The 12,472-nt window shown below is 51.3% G+C and overlaps 1 protein-coding gene across 1 annotated transcript in view; it reads right to left on the bottom strand.

The window, feature by feature from the left end:
* Positions 1 to 11,433, bottom strand: part of LOC127037847 (zinc finger protein 560-like) — a 586,628-nt gene extending 575,195 nt beyond the window's left edge. The window contains exon 1 of the mRNA XM_050929988.1: positions 11,314 to 11,433. The gene's annotated coding sequence lies outside the window, so the exon portion shown is untranslated. The remainder of the gene's footprint in view (positions 1 to 11,313) is intronic.
* Between the last annotated feature and the right edge of the window lie 1,039 nt (positions 11,434 to 12,472).

Here is a 12,472-nt window from a genome sequence, read left to right as displayed (position 1 = left end):
GGAAAAGCAGTCAGATACATTCCAAAATGGATATATCAGGTTCTTAGCAGTATTGGTGAGTTGCTGGCTTGAAAGTCTGTCTGGAATGCATCCACAGCTTGGATGGGTCATTCAGTCCTTTGTTCCAGGGTTCAGTTTGTAGAGAAGTTGCTCCAGAGGTAGGAAGGGGGATTGAAGACAAGATGGAGATGATGCAGCTGCGCTTTATATTCCTTTTGCCATGTGGCTTGTACTTCCTGTGTCCCAAACACAAGCTTCACAGCACATGGCATGGAAAAGCTTTGGAGGTTTCATTACACAGGCAGACCCCGGCACGTATTGCTGACTCAATAGGTGTATCCCCTTGGTCCATAGGTTCATTGTACAGCTGATGACCCTCAATGGGCCATCAAACATGCTAGGCAATGTTGATGCCAATATGTCTGGGGGTGTCACCCAGAAAAACTGCACAAGTCTGGAAATATAGATATACCTTACATATCTGTAACTCACAATACAAAGGTGATAGAAACATAGAAACAAAATTATCATACTTGGCAAATCATAACATTTTCACTGACACTTTACATGGCATACCTAGCATGATTCATTGCAATTTTATCAGATTATATTATTTTATTATTAATACCAAAGTGTCTCACAATTTCATGCAGTCTCACACTTGCTAAACTAGTGAATTCCCAGGACCAGTTCCCAAGGTCCTTGAAGATGCCAAACATTGTGCTTAGGAGGGATTGAAATACCCACATATCTGCTGGGAACACACACACAGACACTGTGTCAATCTGTACCCCTGTGTTCACTCTTCTAGAAAATTATGATCAATTTTGTACCCAGTATGGCTTGTGAGGTATCATTAGAAAACGCATAACCTACTGAATATTATCCTCCTGTTAAAATGTGTAGTAACACTGTATGTAAAATTGTGAGATTTTACAGTATGATATTACTGAAAAAGTTACAGTTCTGGGGAACACCCACAGACCAGTTCCTCAGAGACAGCAAGGCAAACAGCTGGTCAAACAGCCATTCTCCTGCAGGGGGAAGGTGTGAAGAAATTAAGGGCTGGTCTACACTATGGGGGGAAATCGATCTTAGATACGCAAATTCAGCTACGTGAATAACATAACTGAAGTTGAATATCTAAGATCGGATTACTCACCCATCCTCACCGCGTGGGATCGATGTCCGCGGCTTCCCCTGTCAAATCAGCAACTACGTTGGGGTTGGTGTTGTTCCGGAATCGATATAAGCGCGCTCAGGGATCGATATATGGCGTCTAGATGAGACGCCATATATCGATCCCCGAGCAATCGATTTTAACCCGCCGATACGGTGGGTAGTCTAGATGTAGCCTTACATTCCATCACAGGGACCTATTGAGGCTGTTGTGGAAAACGACCACAGGATTAATATTTGAATCAGCTCAGCCCGAGGCTCTTCTCTTGGTTACAAGCACGCAGGGGGCGACAGCTATTGGAATACTGTTCCCGAGCTAAAAATCACACAAGCCTTTTACAGCTTAAAACCACAAACAATGACACATACGTTGCACGTTAATTTCCTTATTTGGAATATATTGCAAAATATGATGCAGGTCAAAAGCAAGCTGAACAATCAGTTTTCCATATTTGGCCTTTCCTGTTATTTTTATTACACCTGGTGATATGGGAGCAAGACTCTCCATGTCTCAAGAAATGTCACTACCAACCTAGGCCATTTTCACATGCTCGGGTGCAATCCAGATCAGCGAGGAGTTGTGTCATCTGTAATCCTGGGTGAGATTCAGTGTTCTGCTGCTGGAGCTCCCCTGTCTGGATACTCCCAGCCAGCGTTCAAGGACACACTGAGTGTCTGTATGATAAGTAACCCTGGACTGGCAGCTCTGACTCCAGCAGCCTGCTTGTTACACCCCAAGCACATTCTGGTTTGGGTAGATAAGGCTCAGGGTTTGAGAGAAGGCTGGGGGTAGGAAGGTTCTGTTCATTATGCTGGACCTAACCCCAGTTTTACTTGAGTAAAGAGGAGATATTTGACATTGTGTGATGCTGCTCCTGTGCTCTGTTCCCAAAGTGTTCTGCAGCAGAGGAGGGTCTCTGGTAGTATGTATGTTACTGGCCTATTGGGGTGATGCTGAAACAGGACAGGGTACAGATGGCATTGTGGGGGTGGCATGAACCTTCACTCTTCATTTCCCCTTCCAAGAACAGAAGGGACAGGAATCCTTACCCAGCAAGACCATCGTCTCATAGTTCCCCTGCATGACATCTCTGTAGAGGGCTCTCTGAGTGGGGTCCAGCAGAGTCCCCTCTTCCCTGGAGAAATACACAGACACCTCCTCGAAGGTCACCGGCCCCTGAAAGAGCAGGAGTCCAATACTCAGTACCTGCTGACCCACTCGCAACCCCACTATTCACGGAACAGCAGCACCAGGGAAATGGAAGCTCCGGGAGGCACATGTTAACAGAGTCCCACCCCACCTTGCTTACAGCAGCCAGGAGGCATCAGAGGGTAGAAAGAGAGAACCTTTGTGTCTCCCATCTGACAGACAGAAGCCGGGTCTTCACTTTTATCACATAGCTACTAGCCAGAGCTTAATATAGGAGATGTGGCTGTCTCTGGACCTTGATAGTGGCTCCCTGGTAGGAATCCAAGCACTCTCCAAATAAAATATATGGAAGAAAGGGGAAGTCAGTCATAAAGAATAGAAGTTAGAAGGTCAGAATTGTAGTGCCCATTAACAAACGTTTAGAGAAAATAGAGCCTATCAAACTAACGGGATATCCTTATTGGATGAGATCAAAAGTTTGGTTGCAGCTAATAGTATTGATGTACTATACCTAAACTTCCGTAAGGGACATGACTTGATTAGCACAATATTTTTACTAAAAAAAACTAGAATGATACAAAATAAACTCGGCATACATTAAATAGATTAAAAACTCTGATAGTAAATGGGGAACCATGATCGAGTGGATTTCTTTCTAGCAGGTTCCTGCAGGGATTGGTTCTTGGCCCTGTGCTATTTAACATTCTTATCCATGACTTAGAAGAGAGTACAAAATCATCACTGATAAAGTTTACAGTTGCCACAAAGATTGGGTTTGGTGGTAATTAATGAAATGTCAGTAGATTCAGGCTCCATCACTGAGAGTCTGGGAAATTGTCCCAGCCCTGGCTGGAGGGTTATTTCCTGTTCCACAAAGAGGGGAAGTTCGATTCCCAACTCCTGTGCCTTGAAATTAGGACCTATCTGACACTACACCCCCATATTCATCATAGTGGTATGATTATAATATGATTAGGACATAATTATGATCTATTTTGTAGAAGATGCATCATGTGTGGTGTCACTGCAAAAGTTCTGATTTGCTGAATATGATTATCCTATTTGTGTGCACATATCATGTTCGTATCTGAAGTTATGGATATTGACTCTGTATCTGTATTTCAAATGTGCTTACTCTGGGTAACACCCACAATGAGCCTTTCAGGTACAACAATGAAGAAGCCAGACAGTGCTGATGGCTCAACAAAGACAACGGACTGTGGAAGAGCTTAGCCTTCCTGTGAATGTTTCAGCCAGCCTATGAGTCATGGCTACTATGACTCAGCAGGGCCTGTGACCAGACCACATGACACTAAACTCCATTTTAGTACCTGTATTTTTCCACAAACTGGACTAGGAACTGAGTTTGGAACAAAAGGTTCCCACCATATGGAAAAGCTACATAAGGTGGGGTGTGACATCATCTCTTGGCCTCATTCTCCACACAAGAGAACTTCTGGAAACACCTGAGAAACAAAAACGGATGTGGGAGAAGTGCTGCTCCCAGGATCAAGAGATTTCTAGCTTGTGTATGGAAACTTGGGGGACTGCTTGTACCATCAGTCAGGGTGAGAAATTGCTAATTCAAATTCTATCCATCTAGTATGTTAGGCTTAGTCTGAGTTTTGGTTACTTGCTAAATAATCTGCTTTGATCTGTTTGTTATCACTTATAATCACTTAATCTATCTTTCTGCAGTTAATAAACTTGTTTGATGCTTTATCTTAACCAGCGTATTTGAGTGAAGTGTCTGGGGAAAATCTCAGCTTGTTGTGCACATCTGTCCCATATCGAGGGGAAGGGGAACTACATTAATGAGCTTGCATTATAGAGATCCCTGTGCACTATAAGATGGTATCATTCTGGATTTATACTACAGCAAGTGTGCAAGGTTGGGGAGTGGGAAATTGGCTCTTCTCTTCTATCTGTCCTTGAGTGGCTTAGGTAGCGCACTCAGGTAGCTTAGTTGGCTGCATGGCGCCACCTGCTGTTGTGTTGGGTGATAACAGGCCCTAGGAGAGGCTGGCGAAATCTCCAGCAAAGCAGTGTGAGAAGGGCCAGCCCAGCGTGAGGGTTAGAGGACACAGCAGTTCCCAGAAGCTCCACAAACTGCCTCCTGGGGGTGACAACCCATCACGCCCTACACTACACAAGTCTCAGCAGGTTTGTCACATGCTGTCCCCTCCCTTTCTCCACCCGAGATATTTCCTGCTTCCCACCACCTCTAGCAATTCCCACCCTCTTATGCATTTACTGCTCCTCAACCTCCAAGCAGAGCCCGCCACCCTGATAATCTCTTACCTGAGCCAGCTCCATTGCAGCCATTTCCTTGCCCCTGGGAGGACGAGATGATCTGCAGCGAAACATGGATGTTATTCTCTGGCCTGCCGGGGTGAAAAGGGCAAGGTGTGAGAATTCAGACTAGGCTTTTGTCCATTCCCCAAGCCGATTCCCCCCAGCTTTTCCCCTGCTAATGCACATTCTAGGTTCTAGCACACTGTGAAGCACAGAGTGACCTTATTCCAGTACAGGCCTAGCCCCCTCCCACCAGGATGTAACCCTCTGACACATGGGGAAACCCTCCCAGTAACAGTCTCTCTCTTACACGTATCAAGTTTGTGGACAACACCAATGTGGGATGGGTTGTAAGTGCTTTGGAGGATTGAATTAAAATTCAAAATGATCTGGACAAACGGGAGAAATGATCTGAAGTAAATAGGATCAAATTCAGTAGAGACAAGTGCAAAGTACTCCACGTTGGAAGGAACAATCGGAGGCCAGAGAAGAGCAGAAATAAAGGAGTCACTTTGGGGGATTCTCCCAGTCATTGTCCCCAAGGCAGCTGTCTCAGGTTTACAAAGGTGTTTCATGTTCCAGCCTTTGTACAGTCTCTCCTGGGAGTGCCCCTTTCATGGACTGGGCCTAGTTTTAGTTTTTGGTAGTTAACAATCTTGGTTTATTGTTCATCTAACCAGTATGTGTGGATTGAAGTGTGTTGGAAACTCTGTTTGGGATAACAAGCTGGTGCATGTCATTTTCCGCTGATGAAATGACAGACTTCATATGAGCTTGGGTCGTTCAGTAGCGTGCTGGACAGTGCAAGATGCACATTTCTGGGGGAAAGTTGGGCACTTGAGAATTTGCTGGTTTTCTCCTGAGGTGTAATTCATGAGTGGCTGTCTAGCAGCACTCAATACTGTGTAGCTGGGAGTGAGTTACATCCTGGAGACTGTGTGTTAATTGGCCAAGAGGGGCTGTTCTCGCGGGAAAACAGTGGAAAAGGCACCCCATGCTGGAGGACTGAGGGGACAGCTATTTAACAGTCCAGAGTGTACTCTGGGTAAGATCACAGACACTCATTATGACAGAGCCTCTTACAACACAGAGAAAGTAAATCCATGTCCCAGAAATCGAAGACTCCAGACAGAGGGCAAGTGTCCCTGGCACTGCTTCTTGCTGACAGAGAGGTTCAGAGACAGTGCGAGAATCCTGGGGAAGCTGGGAACAGGAAGCATGGGCTGGCGGGGTTCGGTGGAGAAAGGGAACAGGAAGGGCAGGGATATTACTGAATCCAGGATCTCAGCAGTACTAGATAACAGGATAGCACATAGTGCAGCCCATTGGAAAACACAATCCCAACTATACATACAAAATGATGGGGTCTAAATTAGTTGTTTCCACTCAAGAGATGGATCTTGGAGTCACTGTGGATAGTTCTCTGAAAACATCTACTCAATGTGCAGCAGCAGTGAAAAAAAGTGAACAATGTAGGAAATAATTAAGAAAGCGATAGATATGACAGAATATCTCATAGATCATATTTGTAAAAACAGCAAATAAATCCATGATACACCCACATCTTGAATACTGCATGCACATGTCACCCCATCTCAAAAATAGATATATTGGAATTGGAAAAGGTTCAGAAAAGGGCAACAAAAATGATTAGGGGTATGGGACAGTTATGCCAGACCTAACCCCCAGTTTCACTTGAGCAAACAGGAGATATTTGACACTGTGCAATACGGCTCCTGTGCTCTGTTCCCAAAGTGTTCTGCAGCAGAGGAGGTCTCTGGTATTATGTGTGTCACTGGCCTATTGGGGTGATGCTGAAACAGGACAGGGTACAGATGGCATTGTGGGGGTGGCATGAACCTTCACTCTTCATTTCCCCTTCCAAGAAAAGAAAGGACAGGAACCCTTACCCAGCGAGGTCACAGTCTCATAGTTCTCCTGCATGACATCCCAGTAGAGGGCTCTCTGAGTGGGGTCTAGCAGAGCCCACTCTTCCCTGGTGAAATACATAGCCATCTCCTTGAAGGTCACCAGCCCCTGAAGGAGTAAGAGTCCAACGCTAAGGACTTGCTGCCCCACTCACAGCCCCACTATTTGTGGCAGAGAAGAGTGAATCAAATGGAAGCTCTGGGTGGATCATAGTCAGGAGAGTCCCACCTCGACCTGGCTCAGAGTATCCAGCAAATGCCAGGGTGAGGGGATGAAGAGAGAGCCCCTTATCTCTCCCAGCATATCCATCACCTCCCTACTAGCCACTGACTGATACAGGAGATGGAGCCCCTAGCAGGGTCCAGGGAGAGCTCGCTGGTAGGATGCCCAACACCCTCCTCATTGTGAGGAGCGGGATATGAAGGGAGAGGCAGCTCCAATAAGCCTGACTCATGGGTGTCCCCTTTATATCTCACAGCAGCTGATGGTTAATGAGGTCAGGCTCCAGCACTAGGAGTCTGGTCAGTTTGACTAGCTCCATGTAGGTGGGTTATTTTCTCTCTTCACAAATTAGGGCATTTCCACATCCAAACCACCTGGGTCTGTTCCTAGAATCTAGGCCACTTAGTAAATAACTCCCAGCAGGTCTGCCACACCCTGGCCTCCTCCTTTCCTCATGCTGTGAATTTCCTGCCCCGCTCCAACCTCCCAACCAGACTCTGCAAACCTTCCCAACTCTGGTGTATTTGCTCTCCCTTTCCTCCAGCAGGAACCCACCAGCAACTCCCCGATAATCTCTACCTGGACTGACTCCACTGCAGCCATTTCTCTTCCCTGTCCCACGCCAGGCTGGGATGAGCTGGAGCAAAACATTCTGCAGCCTGTCTGGGGGAGAAGGGCAGTTGTGGGCGTTTCAGAACCGGTTTTAGTTAATTTCACATCACAATTCCCCCAGGCCCTTTCCCTGCAGACAGACACCCTAGATTCTGTCATGCTGGGAAATGCTCAATCTGTTTATTACAATTTAGACCTGGCCCCTCCTGCCAGGCTAAGTCCACAGACACATTTTTAACCTCCCTTCTCTCTCCCCTCACCCCTTCTCTGAACACAAGGCTAGAAAAGAGCAGAACCAAAGGAGTCACTGTGGGGGATTCCCTCAGATACTGACCCCACGGCAGCCACACCCCAGCAGGGGGAATATGGAGTCAGGAACTGGCTTTTGCTCTGTCTGATCCTTGTTTTGTTCACTGGAAAGTGGTTCTGCCCCAGGATGCAGCAATACATGTGTCTGGGTGGACTAGAGAGCTGGAAATCTCTCCCCCACATTCATTTCTCCCACTGCCCCTTTCAGTCTCTCCTTCCCCTGTCCTCTCTCCCTGCCCCTCTGGCTGGGACAGTCCCATTCCTGGGGGCTTTGCTCTCCCATGGCTGGATTTCCTCCTGGCAACCGCTAATGGGAGGAGAAATGAGGTGGTGTTGTTTGTGCAGAGTCACTTTCTTGCCAGACCCTAGGACATTCCCTGAGGTCTTTCAGTTACCTGGAGACTCTGGCTCAGAATTTAGTAGTAACAGGGCCCAGGACTGCCCTAGGGGGCTAGGACCAGCTGCAGAAAGTCATCCCCTGGGCCGGGCAGAGAAGAAGCTTTAATTAAGGTCACTTCCCAGCACAGAGCCCCACTGGGGGAGCAGCAGCTGCCAAGCCTAGTCTCCCAGATCACAATGGAGGCTGCAGCATCTGACCCAGGAAGCTGAACCCCAATATCCTGAGCAGAGAGGGACAGAGTGTATGAGCAGCTTCCCTCCTTTAGCTCTCTGGGGAGAGCAGCTAATGGGAGCCCCTCCTCACAGGGAGAATGGCTGATCTCATTTGACCCACTGTCCATCTGGAATCACTCCTTGTCTTTCCATACAGTGACTCTGGATTAACAACGGTCTCAATGACACCGGATTTCAGAAAGAATGAGTTCAGAACGCTGTGGAAAAGACCATCGTGTGGCAGTGCTGACTCCCTTCCCACCTCCCTCACCCCCGCAGATCTAGAACAAGGACTGGGAGCAAAAATTTTCCAAAGGGAACCGAAAGTTCCTGCAGTTTTCAAAAGAGGAGAAAAGTAAATTCTGTGATTTCACACTAACAGTGTTTGCTAAGTGGACAGAAAGCTATCACAGTGACAGGGCACGTGACTGGGGAATGGACTTGGTGACCTGGTGACTAGGAGCCAGGACTCTGGTACAAGTTGACTAGAGAGAAGGATTATGGTTAGCAGCAGCCCCCAGACACCCCTAGTACCCAGAGCCCAGACCCCCCAGTCAGGGGCCCCAGACACCCCCCAGCCATGATCCCATCAGATATTCCCTGGGACGCAGCCCCCAGAGTCCCTGGCCAGGGACCCCAGATACCCCTCAAAGCCCCACCGGCCAGAGAACCCCCACCACTCCATGATTGCCAGGTTGGGAATCCCAAAGGGCTCCCCCCATCAAGAGCCCCCAGCAGCCAGGGACCCCCTCAAGGGACCCCCCCAAATGGGAACTCAGTCCCTCACTGCCTGCCTAGGAACTTCCCCACCCTCCAGAACGATCTACCCTGACATTTGCCTGGGACCCCCTCCTCTGCCCAGTGTGACCCCCTGATGCTTTTACAGTGCGACCCATCACTCTGCTTCCCTGGCATGCCCTCACCTAGTGCCAGGGATCCCCTCCCCCAGCTCTGTGCACTGGGCATGGCAACAAAACCAGGAACCAGCGGGGGAAGCACAGACAGAGCCTCTGGCACAGAACCAGGCTCCCTCTTACCCTCTGTTCCGCCTCCTCAAGAGACACCCACCCCCACTGTTCTGCGGCCACCAGGCCCCCAGCGATACCCACCTCCAAGACCCATAGCCTCAGGGATGGGCACATCAGAACCATCACCCCCGAAAACCCCAAACCTCCACAACCCACCAACCTGACTAGGGTACCCCCTGCCCAGCCACCCAGAGGCCTCCCCCTACCACAATGCCCCTTCAGCTGCAATCTCCCCACACAGACACCTTCCCTGCCCCTGCAAGTGTTACCTCACAGAGTGTGAGAAGTGGCTAGAAAGTTAACACCACCTCCTGCTGGCCAGTCACACAGGCAGAGGGAGCCTGGGGAGTGCTTCTTTAACAGGAGAATGGAAGGCCTGGAGGGCAAAAAAGATCCACGGGCTGTCACTAGCAAATAATGGCCACCATGGATCCACCCCAGAGGCGGCTGCATCTTAGCACATTGGGAAACAACCTATCATATTCAATTAGAAATAAAACAACTAGAGAGAAGTGGAGCAAATGTTTGGGGTATTTTATATCAATCTTTGAGACACGCAGAGAGAACCCTGTCACAAACGACATTTGATAACATGAGAGAAAACCACCAAGATCGGAGGGGATTTGATGTTGCTATTAAATAACTAGTGGAAAAGGGGGACTGTTGGACTGGATTTTATATGACTGTCCAATACATAAACAGAATGTGATGGTCCCCCCCGGCCACGGGGCAACCATTCACGTGAGCAGCTCAGAGCCCTTTGAGGAGCTGATTTAAGGGCGGGGGGGAGCTGGAAGGCTCCCTGGACAATGGAAGGGGGCCGCAGGGGAATTGGGAAATGGGGTCTGGGCAGTCTCCATGGGGGATGTGCTCCTCCCTTCCCTTCCCTGCCCTGGCAGAGAACGGGAACCTCATCCCATCCCACTCCAGTGGGAGCCATGTTCTGGGGAATGACCCAGGGCAACAATTTCCCACCCAAACAAGGACAAATCGCTGCAGATAAAATGGGTGGGAAAATCCACCCCCCATCGGAGAGATTTTAAATTGACATTTGAGAAGTATGGAGAGAAAAGGGAAAATCAGAGGCAATTAGAGAGCTGATCATTGGGGGGGGGAGGAGAATCTCCCTGGATTTTATAGCCACGTGTGATAATGAGAGAGAAAAGGGGAAATCTTGAGAGAATGTGTGTGTGGGAGGAAGTGGCAAAAACAGGGACAGGATCCAGTTAACTCACCTCCCTCCCACCCCGGGAATGTCCTGGCTGCACAGAGACAGATCTACCCCCCCCACCCCAGTGACCTCCCCCCCTGCAACTCCGGCTTCTCCTCCCCCCTCGACACCTCCGCCCTCACACCAAAGGGGGGGGCTCTGCCAGCGCCTCCCCCTGAGCTCAACTCCTGCTCCTCCCCCCAGCCCGGATTGTGCCCTTTAGCCCCCCACGAACCCTGCCTCCAGCTGCCTGACCCCCCCCGCCCATCAATTTCCTGCTCTGCGCCCGCCCCTCCCACGCTCCCTGTTACTCCCCGCCCCGCTCCAGCCCCGCCCCCAGCGCCCGGCGGAACGTTACGGCTGGTCCGGGCAGGGGGAAGGGCAGCGGCTTCAGCGGCTGTTACTGGGCATGCGCAGTGCCCGGGAGTAGCACATTGCTATGGGGAGGGATTTAATACACCGCCCCCCCCGCCTGGCCCGGGGTCCGCCCCTCCCCCCCACACGACGGCCGGGCCCCGGCCCCCCCATCCCAGCGGGGCGGGCGGGCGGATCCTCCTGCAGCTCCACTGGGGCCGAGGCGCCTTCAAGGCTTCTCCCAGGCTCCCTGGGGCAGAGTCACTTTCCTGCCCCCCAGCGCCTCTCATTCCCCGGGGGCTCCGGGTCACAATGTCCCACCGCCCTTCCCCCGCCTGCAGCTCCGGCTTCTCCCCTCCCGCCCCCGCCAGCCACACCAAGGGGAACCCCCGGGCCCCAGTCTCTGTCCCCACCTGGATCCCAGCGGGGCCGGGGGCAGATCCTGGCTGCAGCTGAGAACAGCGGCTCCGCTCCGGCTCGGGCAGCTCCAGCGCTGCTGGCAGCACGTGGAGAACCAGGAAGCAGCTGTTCAGCCCGGGCTCCGCGTCACAATGTGCCAGAGCCCCGCCCCCAGGAGCTGCCCGCCCATGGGCTGTGCCAGAGCCCCGCCCCCAGGAGCTGCCCCGCCCCGGGCTGTGCCAGAGCCCCGCCCCCAGGAGCTGCCCTGCCCATGGGCTGTGCCAGAGCCCCGCCCCCAGGAGCTGCCCCGCCCCCGGGCTGTGCAGAGCCCCGCCCCCAGAGCTGCCCTGCCCCTGGGCTGTGCTGAGAGCCCCCCCCAGGAGCTGCCCGCCCCTGCTCTGTGCCAGAGCCCCGCCCCCAGAGCTCCCTGCCATTAGGCTGAGCCCAGCCCCGCCCCCAGGGCTGCCCCCCCTGCGTCTGGAGCTGAGCCCCCTCCGCCCGAGGAGGCTGGGCCCCCCCGAGCTGAGCAGAGCCCAGCCCCCAGGAGCTGCCCGGGCACCTGGGATGTGTCATAGCCCCGCCCCCTGGAATTTCCCCATGTTGGGTCTCTGAGCTTTGTTCTCCTGCCGCCTTCTTCCCGCAACCCCCTGCTCCCTTCCTGTGTCTGCAACACCCCGCTCCCCCGGGGCCGGCTGCAGTGCTCGCTGAGGCTGACTCCAGTGGCTGAGTTGCTCCATCTCTGCTTCACCTGGAGGGGAGAGACAAGAGAGGAGTATGGTCCCAGGGTGTGAAACCAGACTTAGGGGGCAAGGAAAAGAAGACTGAGTTTGGGAAAATGGGGCTTTTTTGATGGGGGGAGGGTGAGCAGAGGGATTCAAGCAAAGTTTGGGCGCAGAGGCTCAGGGAAATTGAGGAACCATCCTGGTGTCTCAGTGTTGCCCAGGTTTGTAGCCAGTCAACCTTGCATAATATGGGGGTTGTCCGATCTCAGTCATGGTCTGTGCAGACCTGGGAGCCCTGATGTCTGTTTCCTGATCACGAGGCTCTGGGAATTGGCGAGAGGGGAAACCTCAGCACCTGAAGGTTAATGCGGCCCTGGGTGCACCCCTGCTAGGTGATCCGACAGCAATGTGAAAAAGTGGGATGGGGTGGGGTTAATAGGCACCTATATAA

Source organism: Gopherus flavomarginatus, chromosome 20 (genome assembly GCF_025201925.1).
Source record: "Gopherus flavomarginatus isolate rGopFla2 chromosome 20, rGopFla2.mat.asm, whole genome shotgun sequence".
Classification (NCBI taxonomy): Eukaryota; Metazoa; Chordata; order Testudines; family Testudinidae; genus Gopherus; species Gopherus flavomarginatus.
This window is presented reverse-complemented; position numbering and strand designations above follow the sequence as displayed.